The sequence below is a fragment of the Acomys minous genome (genome assembly GCF_964271855.1).
Source record: "Acomys minous genome assembly, chromosome: 7".
Lineage (NCBI taxonomy): Eukaryota > Metazoa > Chordata > Mammalia > Rodentia > Muridae > Acomys > Acomys minous.
In genome coordinates this window covers 121,030,489-121,045,012 of record NC_140488.1, presented here as the reverse complement: position 1 = coordinate 121,045,012, position 14,524 = coordinate 121,030,489, and the positions used below count along the sequence as shown (strand labels likewise).

General features: G+C 38.8%; 1 protein-coding gene and 1 pseudogene across 2 annotated transcripts in view; one reads left to right on the top strand and one right to left on the bottom strand.

Moving 5' to 3' along the window:
• The window catches only part of LOC311602703 (claudin-34-like), a 224,355-nt gene that overhangs the window by 67,541 nt on the left and 142,290 nt on the right, over positions 1-14,524 (bottom strand). The window lies entirely within an intron of this gene.
• LOC311601282 (microfibrillar-associated protein 1-like) overlaps positions 1-14,524 on the top strand; it is a 164,259-nt pseudogene that overhangs the window by 26,765 nt on the left and 122,970 nt on the right. The gene's annotated exons all lie outside the window — the stretch shown is intronic.

The following is a 14,524-nucleotide window of genomic DNA, read 5'->3' as shown; positions in this document are numbered from 1 at the left end:
TATATAAATAGAAGTAATCATTGACAATCTCCCAAACATAAAAAAGCCCAGGGCTAGATGGTTTCAGTGAAGAATTCTACCAGACCATCAAGGATGTGTTAATACTGATACTCTTCAAGCTACTCCAAAAGATAGAAATGGATGGAACATTACCAAATTTATTCTATGAGGCCACAGTCACATTGATACCTAATCCTCACAAAGACCTAACAAAGAAAGAGTATTTCAGAACCATTTTTCTTATGAACATTGATGAAAAAATACTCGATAAAATAACACAAAATGAAAATAAGAACACATCAAAGATATCACTCACCATGACCAGGGAATTGATTTGAATCTGTAGATTGATTTTTGTAAGATGGTCATTTTTACTGATAACAGTACCAATCCATGAGCATGAGAGGTCTTTCCATCTTCTGATATCTTCTTCAGTTTCTTTATTCAGAGACTTGTAGTTCTTGCCATGCAGATCTTTGACTTATTTGGTTACAGTTATGATAACATACTTTATATTGTTTGTAATTTGTGGAGGATGTAGTTTCCCTAATTTCTTTCTCATTTGTCATTTGTTTACAAAAGGGCAACTGATCTTTTTATACATATATATTATTGCACATATATATAATAGATTGCCTATAGCAAGAAGAACCATGAAATAATCAGGAATTATATAAATTATATAAATTCTTAGTCTTTTGGCTATTTGTATTTGACAGCCTTGAAGAAGACATCTTTCCTACATTGGTGCATCTACATTTCTGAATGTAAATCAATGTCTACCACATATTGTCATTATCAATTAAAAACACCTATCTAGACCTAAAAACATCTTAACCCCTAAACAACTAAGTTTTGTTGTAAAACTAAGCTACATGGCCTTCTACTCCATCCATGAGAAGGAAGCTACTGATCTTTTAAAATTAATCTTGTATACAGGCACTTTGCTGAAGGTGTTTATCAGGTTTAGTTCACTGAAGGAATTTTGGGTATCACTTATGTATACTATCATATCTGCAAATAGCTCTATTTAACGTCTCCCTTTCCCATTTGTATCTCCTTGATCTCCTTTACTGTCTTATTTCTTTAGTTAGAATTTCAAGTACTATATTGAAGAGACATGGTAAAGCAGGCAGCCTTGTCCCTCATTTTATTGGAATTGCATTGAGATCTCTTCCTTCAATTTGATGCTACCTATCATCTTGCTGTAAATAGCCTTTATTATTTTTAGACATGGGCCTTGTATCCCTGATCTGTCCAAGGCTTTTATCATGAAGTGGTGTTGTACTTTGTCAAAGGCTTTTTCTGCATCTAGTGTGATGATCATATATTTTTCTCCTTCATATGCTGAACCACCCCTGTATCCCTGGCCTAATTCCTTTTCTTTGTCAAGTTTTTGTGTGTCTTCATAGAATTAGTAGGTAATTTTCTTCTGTTTCCATATTATGGAATTCTTGGGTATTAGCTCTTCTTTAAAGTCTGGTAGAATTCTGTGCTAAAACCATCTGGCTCTGTGTTTTTTTTTTTTGTTTTTTTTTTGGTTGGGAGTCATCTACTTCTCTTTCGGGTGCGTGCTTTTATTATCTTATTTTTTTCTAGCACTTTCAACTGTGCTGTTAAGTTGCTAGCATGGGATTTTCCTAATTTCATTAATAAGGTGTTTAGTGGTATAAAATTTCACTTTGAACGGTTGTAATTTTGTCCCATATGTTTGGGTATATTTTGCCTTCATTTTCATTGAAATCTAGAAAGACGTTAATTTCTTTCTTATTTTGTCCGTGATGCAGTTTTTATTGTGTAGGGAGCTGTTCAGTTTCCATAAGTTTGTAGGCTTTCTGTTGTTTCTGATGTTGCTGAGTTCTAGATTTAATCCATGGTGGTCTGATAAGATGTAAGGGGTTATTTCAATCTTCTTGTATATGTTGAGGTTTGCCTTGTGACCAAGTATATGGTCAATTTTGGAGAAGATTCCCTGGAATGCTGAGAAGAGGATATATTCTTTTTTGTTTTGGTGAAATGTTCTGTGGATATCTGTTAGGTCCATGTGATTCATGACACCTATTAGTTTCATTGTTTCTCAATCTAATTTCTGTTTCAGTGATTTGTCCATTAGTGAGAGTGGGGTGTTGAATTCTCCCACAATTTTTGTTTGTGGTTCAATGAGTGATTTAGCTTTAGTAATGTTTCTTATATGAATGTGTGTTTTTCTGCATTTGTGGCAGAGATGTTCAGAATGATGATGTCATCTTGGTGTATTTTTCCTTTCTGATCTCTTTGGTTAGATGTGGTTGAAAGTCTATTTTGCTAGATAGTAGAACAGATTTTCCAGCTTGCTTCTTGAGTCCATTTGCCTAGAGCAGCATTTTCAAACCCTTTCATCTGAGGTGCTATATATATTTATTGCTGAAATGTGTTTCTTTTGTGCAACAGAATGATGGGTCTTGTTTTCACATTCATTATGGTAAACCAGTATCTTTTTATTGGGGATTTGAGGCCTTTGATTTTGGGAGATATTAATGACCAGTGGTTTAGTTTCTGTTATTTTGATGATGGTGGTGGGAGTGTGTGTGTGTGTGTGTGTGTGTGTGTGTGTGTGTGTGTGTGTGTGTGTGTGTGTGTTGTGTCTGTGTGTTTTTCTTTTTTTCAGATTTGTGGGTGTAGGGCTACTGATTTTCTCTGGTTTTCTCCTTAGGTTGGAGTATTTTACATTATCTTTGCTAGCGCTGCATATACTTGATTTTGTCATGGAATATCTTGCTTCCTCCACCTATGGCGATTGAAAGTTTTGTTGGATATAGTAGTCGGGGTTAACATCTGTTTTCTCTTAAAGTCTGCATGACACCTTTCCAGGCCATTTTGGCTCTTATATGCATTGTGTAGAATGAAGGTTTAATTCTGATAGGATTGCCTTCCTATGTGACTTGGTCATTTCCTCTTTCTGGTTTTAACATTCTTTCTTCATTCTGTACATTTAGCATTTTGTTTTTTATGTAATGTGAGGGTTCAATTTTCTAGTCCAATCTATTTGGAGTTCTGGAAGCTTTTTATATGTTTATAGGTATCTCTTTCTTTAGGTTGGTTATGTTTTCATCTATGGTTTTTTGAAAATATTTTCTGGGGCTTGGAGCTAGGAATCTTTTCCTTCTATTCCTATTCTAGACTTCGTCTTTCATAGTGTCCCATATTTCTTGGATGTTTTTGTTCAGTAGATTTTTAGTTTTTACTCTTTCTTTGATGTATAGATTACATCACCATGTTATCTACACTAGAGATTCTGCCTTCATCTCCTTTGTTCTGTGGCTATTGGTGCTGCAGGTGGTGAGTGTATTCTCTTCCCTAGGTTTTCCATCTCCAATTGCCTCTTATTATGTTTTCTTTATTATTTCTAAAACCATTTTTATATTTTGAACAGATTTGTTCATTTCTTTCTCTGATTTAATTGTGTCAATGTCTTTATCTGATTGGTTGGTGGGCATATCTGTGAGGAGGTGCTTTGAGTAGTAATCAGTGCATGATAGTTTATCCCACTGTGGGTGATACCATCCATAGCCAAGTTGTTGTGGGCTATATTAGACAAGATTAGAATGAGATTGATACTAAGTCAGAAAGGACAAAGCAAGCACTGTTCTTCATGTCTTTTACTTTGTGTTCCTACACTGAACTCTCTCAGAGATGATCTGTGACCTAAAGATGTAAACCAAATAAACTCTTTTATCTCTGAGTTGCTTTTGGTGACAGTGTTTTATCATAGCAAAACAAAGGAAACTGGTAGCAAGTGTTGTTGCTTTGATGGACCATATCAATATGAGTGCTCCTGAGTTTTGTCTATAGAGACTGTGGGATGTTTGGGATGAAAATTGGTTGAATGCTCATGGCTCAATGACTTGGTAGAACTTGGAAGGTAAAAAAGCTAAGTCAAGAATGGCCTGCACATCAGTCACCCATCCACCACCTTTTCTGGCACTGACACTGTATGGAGACTACCCCAGAGCTCCTGGTGAATCACCAAGACAATTCCACTGCCTACCTGCTTATGAGTGACCCCATATAACATCATATCTGGCACTGACGTTACAGATGAATGCCAATATACTTGGTGACATCCTGGGAATTGATGTTAAGATTTTATTGCTGAATACAGCATATATTGGAGTCCCAGAACATAGATAAATACAGCTGGCATTCATCTGCAAGTTTCATCCTTATTGGAGAGATATAATTGTACTAGAAGATTATATGAATGCTACTGGAGTGAAAAAGGTAATCATCAAATTTAACCAGCTGTGGATCCTGTAGGCTACAGTAACAACTGGCCTAACAAAATCTCTCAATTGGTGCAAGGGTTGTATGAATGTTATAGAAGTAAAAAAGTATTTCTAGTCAGTTCTAAGGCCCATTTAATGAAATGAAGCCCATTCCTGGCTCTGTTAATGGGGCCAGGATATTCTACCTAAATATGTCCTAGGCCCTAGAGCAGAACCTAATACTAGTATTCTACTACATTGAAAAATTATAAAAATAATTCCTAATCACTTATTATTATACCCATAGAGCCATGTATCTCTCAACCCTCATCAGAGAAGCTTCCTACATTAGCTGGAAAAAGTAGAGTTTCACATGTTTCGTGTGCAGAAAAGAAGAGACTATGGCATGTTCATAATCAAAATAGGTGCAAGACAGACACATGTGTACACCATGTCTGCACATGTCAAGGTTCAGAGATCATCACAGAAAAGGAGATGGAAAATCAATAATAGCCAGAGGTTTTGGATAAGTTCAATAAAACAATGTTTTTCAGATACAACAGAACAGTTGTGCATTTAAACTAACAGTGACTGTTACAGGATACAAGAAGCTTGAATAAACTGGAGCCAGCATGCAATCTCAACATAGAGGGGAAGAAGTGGTCAGGAAGTTCTGTAGACAAATTTTATCCTAGCAACATGGTTGCTCTGACAAAAGATCACATCTTGTGACACACATGTAATCTTTCTGGCTGGAGTACTGACATGCTCTTAGTACACACATTTAATCCCAAGCAATGTTGTCTAATTGAAGGGTAGACAATGTGATGAATTTTTATGATCCCTCCAGTTCCTCCAGTGGTGTCTGTGTGGCAAATACCACATGGCATGAAGCAATGACCCCCCTAGAGGGGAGTGCCTCCTGGACAGGGGCTGATGTTTCTGCCAGGAGAAACTGATTGCAGTTCTTCTTTTCCCTCATTGTGCTGAAATCTATTATTTCTTCTTAACTTAACTCCCAGATTAGGACTTTTCAAGTGTGACCATGTTACTATAATATGACACTAAGTTGGGACTACAGCTATGGGCTATCCAGGTCCAGAGTATTTCTTCTTCACTTCCACTTATTAAAAGAAATATGACTAGGAATTAATCAGTAGTTAATAAGTTATATTGTGGCTTACAAAGACATAAGGTTTTTCAAAATCTCCAGATATTGGCTCTCAGATATTAGATATTGATATCAAGCCAGTAACTTAGAAGTGATGATGTCTTGACTCTGTGTTCTGTACCCTGTATTGTTCCATTTAAAGTTGTAATTCTAAATACAACAATACAATAGATTTGCATTTTGTAACTGTACTGAGTATGTTTAATTGCCCACTGACTTCTTTGAATCTACTCTGTAGGAAATTGTAACCACAACCCCCTATGATTTTGAAATGTATGTATAAAAATTTAGACTGCTTGGCTGCAAACTACACTGAGATGCCGACTCAATCCTGAGTTTTGTCTCTGTTTGTAAACCACCTTATCTCTGCCCACTGACGTTTGGAGAACTACCGATTCCAAGGACCTATCACCAACTGAACAGGTCTGTGACAAAAAAACAGAGAAGGATTTGACAGAATGAGTCAGAGATAGGATATTCCTAACTCTCATGAGACAGGAAAGAAAGGCTTCTTAAGAGCAGTTCAGGGCGCAATAGAAGATTTGAGTTCAGTGAACTTCAGTTGAGTGCAGCTGAGTTCATGCAGCCAGTGCAATTCAGTTAATGGAGTTCATATCCTGTTTTTTGAAGCAGAGCAATTCAACGAAAAGCCAAGAGAATCCAGTTTTAATAATTCAGCCTGGAGAAGATTTTTTACCCAGAACATCTGAGTTGAACCAGACAGCCAGATTTCAGAAAGAACAAGAAAGTGTGAGCTTATTCATAGGTAAGTCTCAGAACCAGAAAACAGTCTAGGCTTAGATTAGTAGACAGAGACTCAATGCAGAAATCATCAAGGTCCACTATCACAGAAGATTAGATCGTGTGGAGGTGAAAACCTTCCAGGTTTACGCATAGGAGTATTTAGATAGAAGTGTTCTGTGCCCTGCCAAGCCATTTTATTAGTAAAGCATGGACATGGCTCTAATTTTATCCCTTCATCTGAGGAAATAAAAGTGACCTTTACAAAAATCCTTCTTGTAGATAAGAAAGCACTGGAATGTTTTAGCTGTTGGGAGAAACATAGTCATTTTTCATTAATAATATGACCCCTAATAAGTCAATCACATTCATGAGAGTAGTTGGGAAATACTAAATAAATAGTGAATAAAGTACTGACAAACAATACATACATACATACATACATACATACATACATACATACATACATTCATATGTACATCAATGCCATGACCAAGTTCCCTTTATCCCTGACAGGCAGATAGTTCAACCAATGTAAGTCTATTAATCTAAAAAACTACAAAGATGGATTTAAAGGCAAAAATTACATGGTCAAATAAATAGAAGCAGAAATGGCCTCTGACAAAACACAATATGCATTTATCATAGAAGTCTTAGAGAATATACAAGTAGAGGAAATGTAAACCAACATAATAAACATAATATATATATATATATATATATATATATATATATATATATATACAGAAAACTCACAAACAATATCATTTTAAATTGAGAATAAACTAAAGCAATCACAGTAGACTCAAAACTGAAACAGGGATGTCCACTATCCCCATTCCTTTTTATTAATTAGTTTCTTTAGGTATTTATTCATTTTTCATCCCAGCATTGTCCCCACTGTCTTCTCCCAGTCCCACTTTCACTCATCCATCCCCTTTCCATTATTCCTCAGAAAAGGGGAGACTCCCTACACACTGACCAGCTCATCAAGTTCCATCAGGATTGAGGATGTCCTCTTTCCCTGTGGCCTGGCAAGGCAGTCCCATAAAGGGAAAGTGATGAAAAGGCAGACAACAGAGTCTATGACAGAGAAAGCCACCCACCCTTTACTAGTAGACCCACATGGAGCCTGATTTTCCCATTGGGTACAACTATGAAGAGGACATAAGGCCAGTCCATGCATGGTACTTGGTTGTTGCTTTAGACTCCACAGATCACTCTGGGCCCTGGTTAGTTGGCTCTATTTGTATTATTATGGAGCTCTTGTTACCTCTGAGCCTTTTTATCCTTCTAGCCATTTTTCCTCTAGACTTCCTGTGCTTTGCCCAATATTCAGCTCTGAGTCTCATCATCTGTTTTGAACTCCTGCTGGGTGGAGCATGTCAGAGACAACTCTGATAGGCTTCTCTTTGCAAGCATAGCAGAGGATTGTTAATAGTGTCAGGAATTAGCTCTCTTCCGTGGGGTAAGCCATTGGTTGGTCCAGACATTGTTTGGACATTCCCTGAAACTCTGTTTTCTCTGTATCCGTGCTCAACTTTTAGGCAGGGTAAGTTTTGCATCAAGTCACTGATCTCAAAGTGCACGCTAGAGCAATAAGGCAAGAAACAAAAATAAAAAGGATAAAAATAGAGATGGAAGAATACATACTATTCATATTTGGAGATAATATGATGTTATATTGGCATTCCCAAGAAATTCTACCACAAAATTTCTATAAACAATAGACAAATTAAGCACTGTGGCAGGACACAGCAAGCTCTTCTGGCAGAGAACACTTTATAATATTTCCTTACAAATAGAGGCTGTGTTTACTCAGCAGGATCTGTTGAAGGTCACATTCTAAAAAATACTGTTGGAGAAAGAATTAGAGACCATGGTCTTTTGATTCTAGTTTCTATTTTCTTCCACTACTCAACATATATTAAAAGATGAAATAACACAGTATCTTCTTTGCTAAAGCAACCAACCTATGTCAACAATATCTTCTGAGTCTTTCTCCTGAGGGAGGTGACTGTGTGAGCTAATAGTCAGGGACTGAGTGAAAGACCTAAGAAACTAAATGGAATGAGATGGTTAGTGAGACTGGTGGCTCAAGTTAAACTCCTGATCTTAGACCAGCTCTCCCCTTCATTTAGGTAGTGCTGTGGCCAAGGCCAGGGGAAAAATGCCATGTAAGGTCAAAGGTTTGTTATTATTACTTCTCTGTGAGAGTGAAGGTATGTACTGTTCTGCCATTGATGTTTATTATATATTTTAAAATGTGATTTAATTTAGAGAATATTTAATAAATTGAAATACAACCTGTGTGGGCTCCTTTCTCCGGGAGGTTGTGCTGAGAATCGGGCCCAAAGCTTTCTTCAGCCTTCTGGAGGCTAGTTGAAGAAGGCTCCATTTTGAGAACTGGTTGTGAGGAAGACATCTGGGCAGGTAGGAAGTGCAGGCCATCTCTGCTCAGCTGCATTGGGACCAAGGAAATCTGTTTCCCTTTTAGAGGGGGGAAGGGAGCCTCTGGCTTGTGAAAGGCCAGACTCCAGTTTATTAAAATAAAGACAAAAGAGTCAAATACCTAGATTTTTATTCACTGAGGTTGAAAAAAGTACAAGAACAGAGCTTTATGGGAGGCATGGTTGGTGAGCTGCTAAACCTTCCAGTCCCTGCGTTTTTTAACTTAGGGTATTTGAATAGCAAGAGACATTCCCAGGACACTTCTAAGGGGATTTTCTCCAGAGTACCATGATATGTTTTTCTTCAAAGAGCCAGCTTTTGACACCTTTTGTGCAGGTTAGGTTCTGCAAGGAATTATCTCTTTAACACATTAGGGTCTGGTTGGTTGTTGTCAGCATGGGTTCTACTTACCTAAGTCAGAGCAAGAAGCTTACTTGGAGGGAGTGTCTCACCTGCCTTCAGACAAGGGCCCACAGCTGCTACTCTTTTTTAAGAACAAAGGGAAAATGTGTTACTATTGTGTTTTTAGGTTGGGAATTCTCTGGTATTGCACCAGGACACAGCTGGCAGTAACTTTAGCAATATTAATCTGTTGTTTAAAAACTGTATAAGGCAGAGTATAAGGGAAATCAGGGTTCCAATGCCTACTACAGGGCCAAAGAAGTGGAGCAGCCAGTTTACAAAGGGATTTGAATACCAGGGCTTGGGGGGAGTAAGGAGAGTATTGTGCCTGTAGGTCCCCACACAGATCCTTAAGTACTTGTACATCTTGTTCTATCAACTCAAATTTGTTGACATAAAAACAACGTTTCCCACGATAGCATGCAGGTTCTCCCTGTTCAGCAGTCAATAAGTCCAGGGCTCTCTGATTTCTGGAGGGCGACTCCAGCCAGGGAGGTAATCTGTAGTTGAAGGGATTCAATACTGTCTGTGGTCGAAGCCATCCCCTCATCCAGTTCATCCTGGAAATAACTGGCCAGATGGTGGGTTTGAGTGAGTGCTGCTCCTGCAGTTCCAACAGTACCCAGTGAAGCTTCCAAGCCTAGTCTAATGAGGAGGAGAAATGAAAATCTCTCTCTTCTTCCAACTTCCTCCTGGCTGTAAGGCAAGTTCTTCAGGCTCATAGAGATAAACCTGGGGAACAATCATTACAGGTGTCCAGAAACCTTGAAAGGAGGAGTAAGGCAGGAACCAGTGGTCTCCCTACACCAAACAATGGCACTGAGGCTAACACACATTGGCCTTGTGACTTTGATATTGTGAGATCAGGGAGGATGGGCTTCTGAGGAGGGCCCTAAATGGCAGAGGGGAGAGGACAGATCAAAGAGAGGGATGTCCTGTGACTTTAGAATGGACAGATATCCTTGGGGTTTATAAAGGTAGGTATTAATTGCAAAGACAGCTAATAATGGTCGGGAAGGAGAAGCACAGAAAAAGAAGAGTTGGAGTGCATGGCGAAGGGAAAGAGATTAGCAGCATGTGGAATGTACTGTAGCCAGGAAATAGTTGTTTGAAGGTCTTCTGGTTTTGGTCTTCCTGTTTAAGAATGTTAACATAGGTCAGGACCGATTGGGAGGCAGGGACAAGATGTTGAGAGACATGAAGGTCTGCAACAGGGTAATTGGCATAGCGATTAATACAGAGCCTTCCAACGACACCTAGTCTCCATCGTTCATCCCTGGGGTCCCTGAGGGAAAGCTGAAAATGAGTATTATGATTTGCAAATGTGGTGTCACAGTGATTGGAATATGAAATTCTATAACTCCAATATCTTCAACCTCCATATGTGGAGACCTGGATGCAATCACCTGTGTTTCATAAGGAAAGCACATCCCCTTCTGTTAGGATTTGAGGGGCAATACCCACTGTGGTGTGGAAGCATTCCAGCAAACCTGAATAATAAAAACTATTGGAAAACAATATATTAATTAGTTAACATATCATCAATTTAAAAAGTCATTATGTGTGGCTGTGTTTGTCACTCTCTACCTTATGGCTTTCGGGTTTCATGAGGAGCCTTCTAAAATTCAGATAACGTTTAAAATGCAATAGAAAGAAAGGAGGATCTGCACCTTTTGTAGAACAATTGTAAATTGCAACAATTAATGAGAAATGATGTTTTCTGCCGTTCTTAGGAGCAAAGTCCTATAGGCCAAGATGGTCTCAAACTCACTGAGCACGCCTTGTATCTGCCTCCCTGGGTGCTGATATTGAAGACATGCTCCACCATTCCCAGCTCATTTTCCTTTTTTTTTTTTTCTTTTCTTTTCGGGACAGGGTTTCTCTGTGTATCCTTCGGTGTTCTGGACTAGATATGAAGACGAGGCTGGCCTCAAACTGACAATGATCTGCCTGTCTCTGCCTCAAGAGTACTTGAATTAAAGGCATGTGCCACCCGCCCAGCTCCATTTTCCTACTTTTGACCATGTGCTTGCTTCTACTTTTAAAACATAGCCAATTCCTCCACATGGTAGTAAGAATTTCATAAGATTACAATGAAACAGTGGGCAATTTTGCCATCATCTACCATCATCCCTCAATCTACTAACATGTAAGTTAATTCCATTTACTCTGCTACATGGCCACTTCCGACAGATGTTAGAAAATTACTGTAAGTAACGGTACATGAGTCAAGTTGGGCTATGTTGTTGCAGATTTAGACAAGGCTTCAGTGTAGCTTTGGCTGGTATCACACACACAACACACATTCATATGGACACACAACTAAGGATATTAAATCTATTTTTAAAATCTTGCCCAATATGAACAAAGACACAAGTGCTCACTTTGTAATAAGAAAACACTCCACACTTTAGACATGGCCCAACCCAATCTTAAAACTGCTGATTACAAAGGTGAATTTTGACTCTGCACTCAGGAATTCCAGCAGAAAGCCTACCTTGTGGACTGAGAGTCGGGACCACATGAAACCAGGATTGAGCCCAGGCTAGGGGCTCTCTAACTTCTTGATTCCAAACTTTCCCTCAGCAGCACAGGCCAGTGGGAGTTTACCCTATTTAGGCATAGCTGTCTCTGGTGCCTTCCCTCAGCCATGACTTCTTTTCCCACTGTCAGGAACTGGATTAACTTGTTCTCTGGGAAGTCAGCAAAAAGTCACTGCCAGTGGCTCTTAGATCTGAGTGTGAAGGACCAGAATGCTGCTGCTGGGGATGAATGCTCTGGCACTTCAGAGTTTGGCTTGGGGTGAGGTGTCATGTTTATAGTGGTGTCTTGCTTGCCAGGACTGGAAATGTGTAAGGGTGCAAAATTCTTAATCTTCTCTCACCTCTTCCTGGTTGTTTCAAGGGACATCACATTACATGAGAGGCCAGCCTGGTCCAAAATGAAAGAGATTTTCCTATTTTTGAAGTTATGAAGAATTAAAGTCAGGGACATAGAGCTTTACACCCAGTGCTCTGAGCCTCCTTCTAAGAAGGTAAGGTTTTCGGACTCTCCATCACCAAGAGCTGTCAGATGGGTTCCTTAGGTTTAATTGTCTCATTTTACATTATGTGAGACTCTTGGGTGGATCTTTGTCACCATCTGATGATTGCTCCCAGGCCTCAAGCTGAAATACCATCTGGGGGTGTTTTTAACTACCCTGGTGGACAAGACCACTCTCCTTTTTCCTGGAATCTTCATGAGGATGGCAGGATAAGGGGGATATGATACTGATTATAAATAACACTACTCCACAAAACCATGTATTTCTGATAATGATGAGAGAAGAAATTGGGTGTGGGATATTTGGAAAGAGAAAAAATGTGGAGGGGAGTGGAATTTTAGTCTTTCTCTGGCTATTCACCAGCTGTATACTCAAGCTAGTCAATTCAACATACTGCACTGACCTATGAATGGAGAGTACTGTACTCCCTGTGAAACAACACATTATTTTGAAGACAGTTTCTAAAAGCCAGACAACATTTTTATTAATTTATTTTGTGTGGCTGTAATTGTCATAATGAAGGAGAACATGCAAACGTGTAAGTGCCACAGCACACAGTACAGGCACTACAGAGGAACTTGGGTTCTCTTCTCAGCACCCACATCATGCAGTTCACAACTGCGAGCAGTCTAGCACCATAGGACCTAACACCCTCTTCTGACCTCTGCTGACATCTTCACACATGGCATGCACGTACAAATACAAAATCATTAATCCTAGCGCTCAAGAGGTAGAGGCAGGAGGATTCAAGTCATCCTTAGCTACACAGCCAGGTTGAAGGCAGTGTGAATGATAAGACATCTGGCCTGCCAAAGCAACAAGAACAACAGAACCCTTAGATACACTAATCATAAGCATTCAGTAGGTTTGTAATGAAAATAAGAATAAGAACAACTGCCTTCACTTTTCTATGAAGCTAATATTTACATGCAGATTGGAAGTAGAGATGTCTAGTCTAACCCTTATAGTTCATAAAGAGATGAGAGTGAGCTTGTTGAATTCACTAGCCTGAGTGCACAGCTGGTGATATCTTTTGAGCTCTTGAGCTCCTTGGCCTTTGGATTTTTGAGCTTTGAGCTTCAAGACTTTGGCCTTGGGTGTTTTGGCCTTTTACTCCTGGGCTGTTAGCTGAGCTAGTGAGGATTTGGGGCCTTTTCTATTGTAATATGAACTGAGTAGTAAGGTCAGCTGGGTGCTTTCTCTGCCTCTCTGAGCTAGCAGGTTTTCACCCCAGAATCCGGCTCCCTAGTCTTTTTTTGCTAAAAGTAGATCATTTGGGATTTCCTTATGAAACAACAACATTCTAACACCCCTTCATGGTAAAAGTCTTGAAGAAATCAGGGATACAAGTCCCTTACCTAAACATAACATACAGCAAACTGATAGCCATCATCAAATTAAATGGAGATAAAATGTTTGGCTCAAGGGAGAAGCTAAAATGCTTAAAATGAACACTTTATTTTTTCAGCTAGGGAAAGTGGTCAGTTCTTGATCTGAACTGCATCTCTGACGGGAAGTTGTATTGCATATTTGAAGATGAAACTTGCAATGATTTCATACACGGGGGCAGATAGTATAAGCGGGTACTCAGCCTCGACTCAAGTTATTTGGTAAAAAAATAGCTTTGGCTGACCTTGAAAGTCTGCCTGGCTGTTGGATGCATCTCGGATTATGGTTGGGCAATTTCCTGGAACAATGTTGCCACACAGTCTCTCATGTTACATTAAATATAGTTTATGGGTAACCTGACCTTGTATACAGATATATTTTTCATCAACAATGAGCTCAGATGATGTGGCTTGTGGGCATGGAATAAAGCTATCTATATTTAAGCTTCTCAAAAAGAGGAAGCCTCAACAAGTAACTTCATAATTATTTACAATGACCAGGAAGCATGGTTTGATTCTTTCCTAGTGTTTACAATGTAATATTTTTTCTCCCTCCACACCTCTCTCTCAACATAGGAATGAATAAATAAATAAATAAATATTTTTAAATAGGTAAACATCCAACACAAAGCTTATTATTTCTCCTTGTGTGAACATAAACTAGTTTGCTAATTTGTTAAATTGAAATAGCTAATTTCCTAAATATTTCAAGATTGGATTAGATCAAGGAAAGAACAAAGCCAAGACAATTCCTGCAAAGGATGCTGTTATCTCCAACCTCTTTTCCATTTGCTCTCTTTTTTCAGCATACAAAGAACCTGCTTTTCCCAGGTTCCTCAATTTCTACAATCAAATCACAATGTTCGGGTCTTCTCTGACTAGCCATTCTTAAGTATTAAAAACTGATGAGTATTCTGTCCTTTGGAAGATCTTTGTCTTCCCTCAAAACAGTGGATCTTGAGTTCCAAATACTTCCACAGGCAATTTAAAAAAGATTCATTTATAATGTATACAGTATTTTGTGCTACATATGATCCAGCAGGCCAGAAGTTGGGAACCAGATGTCATCATAGATTGTTCTGAG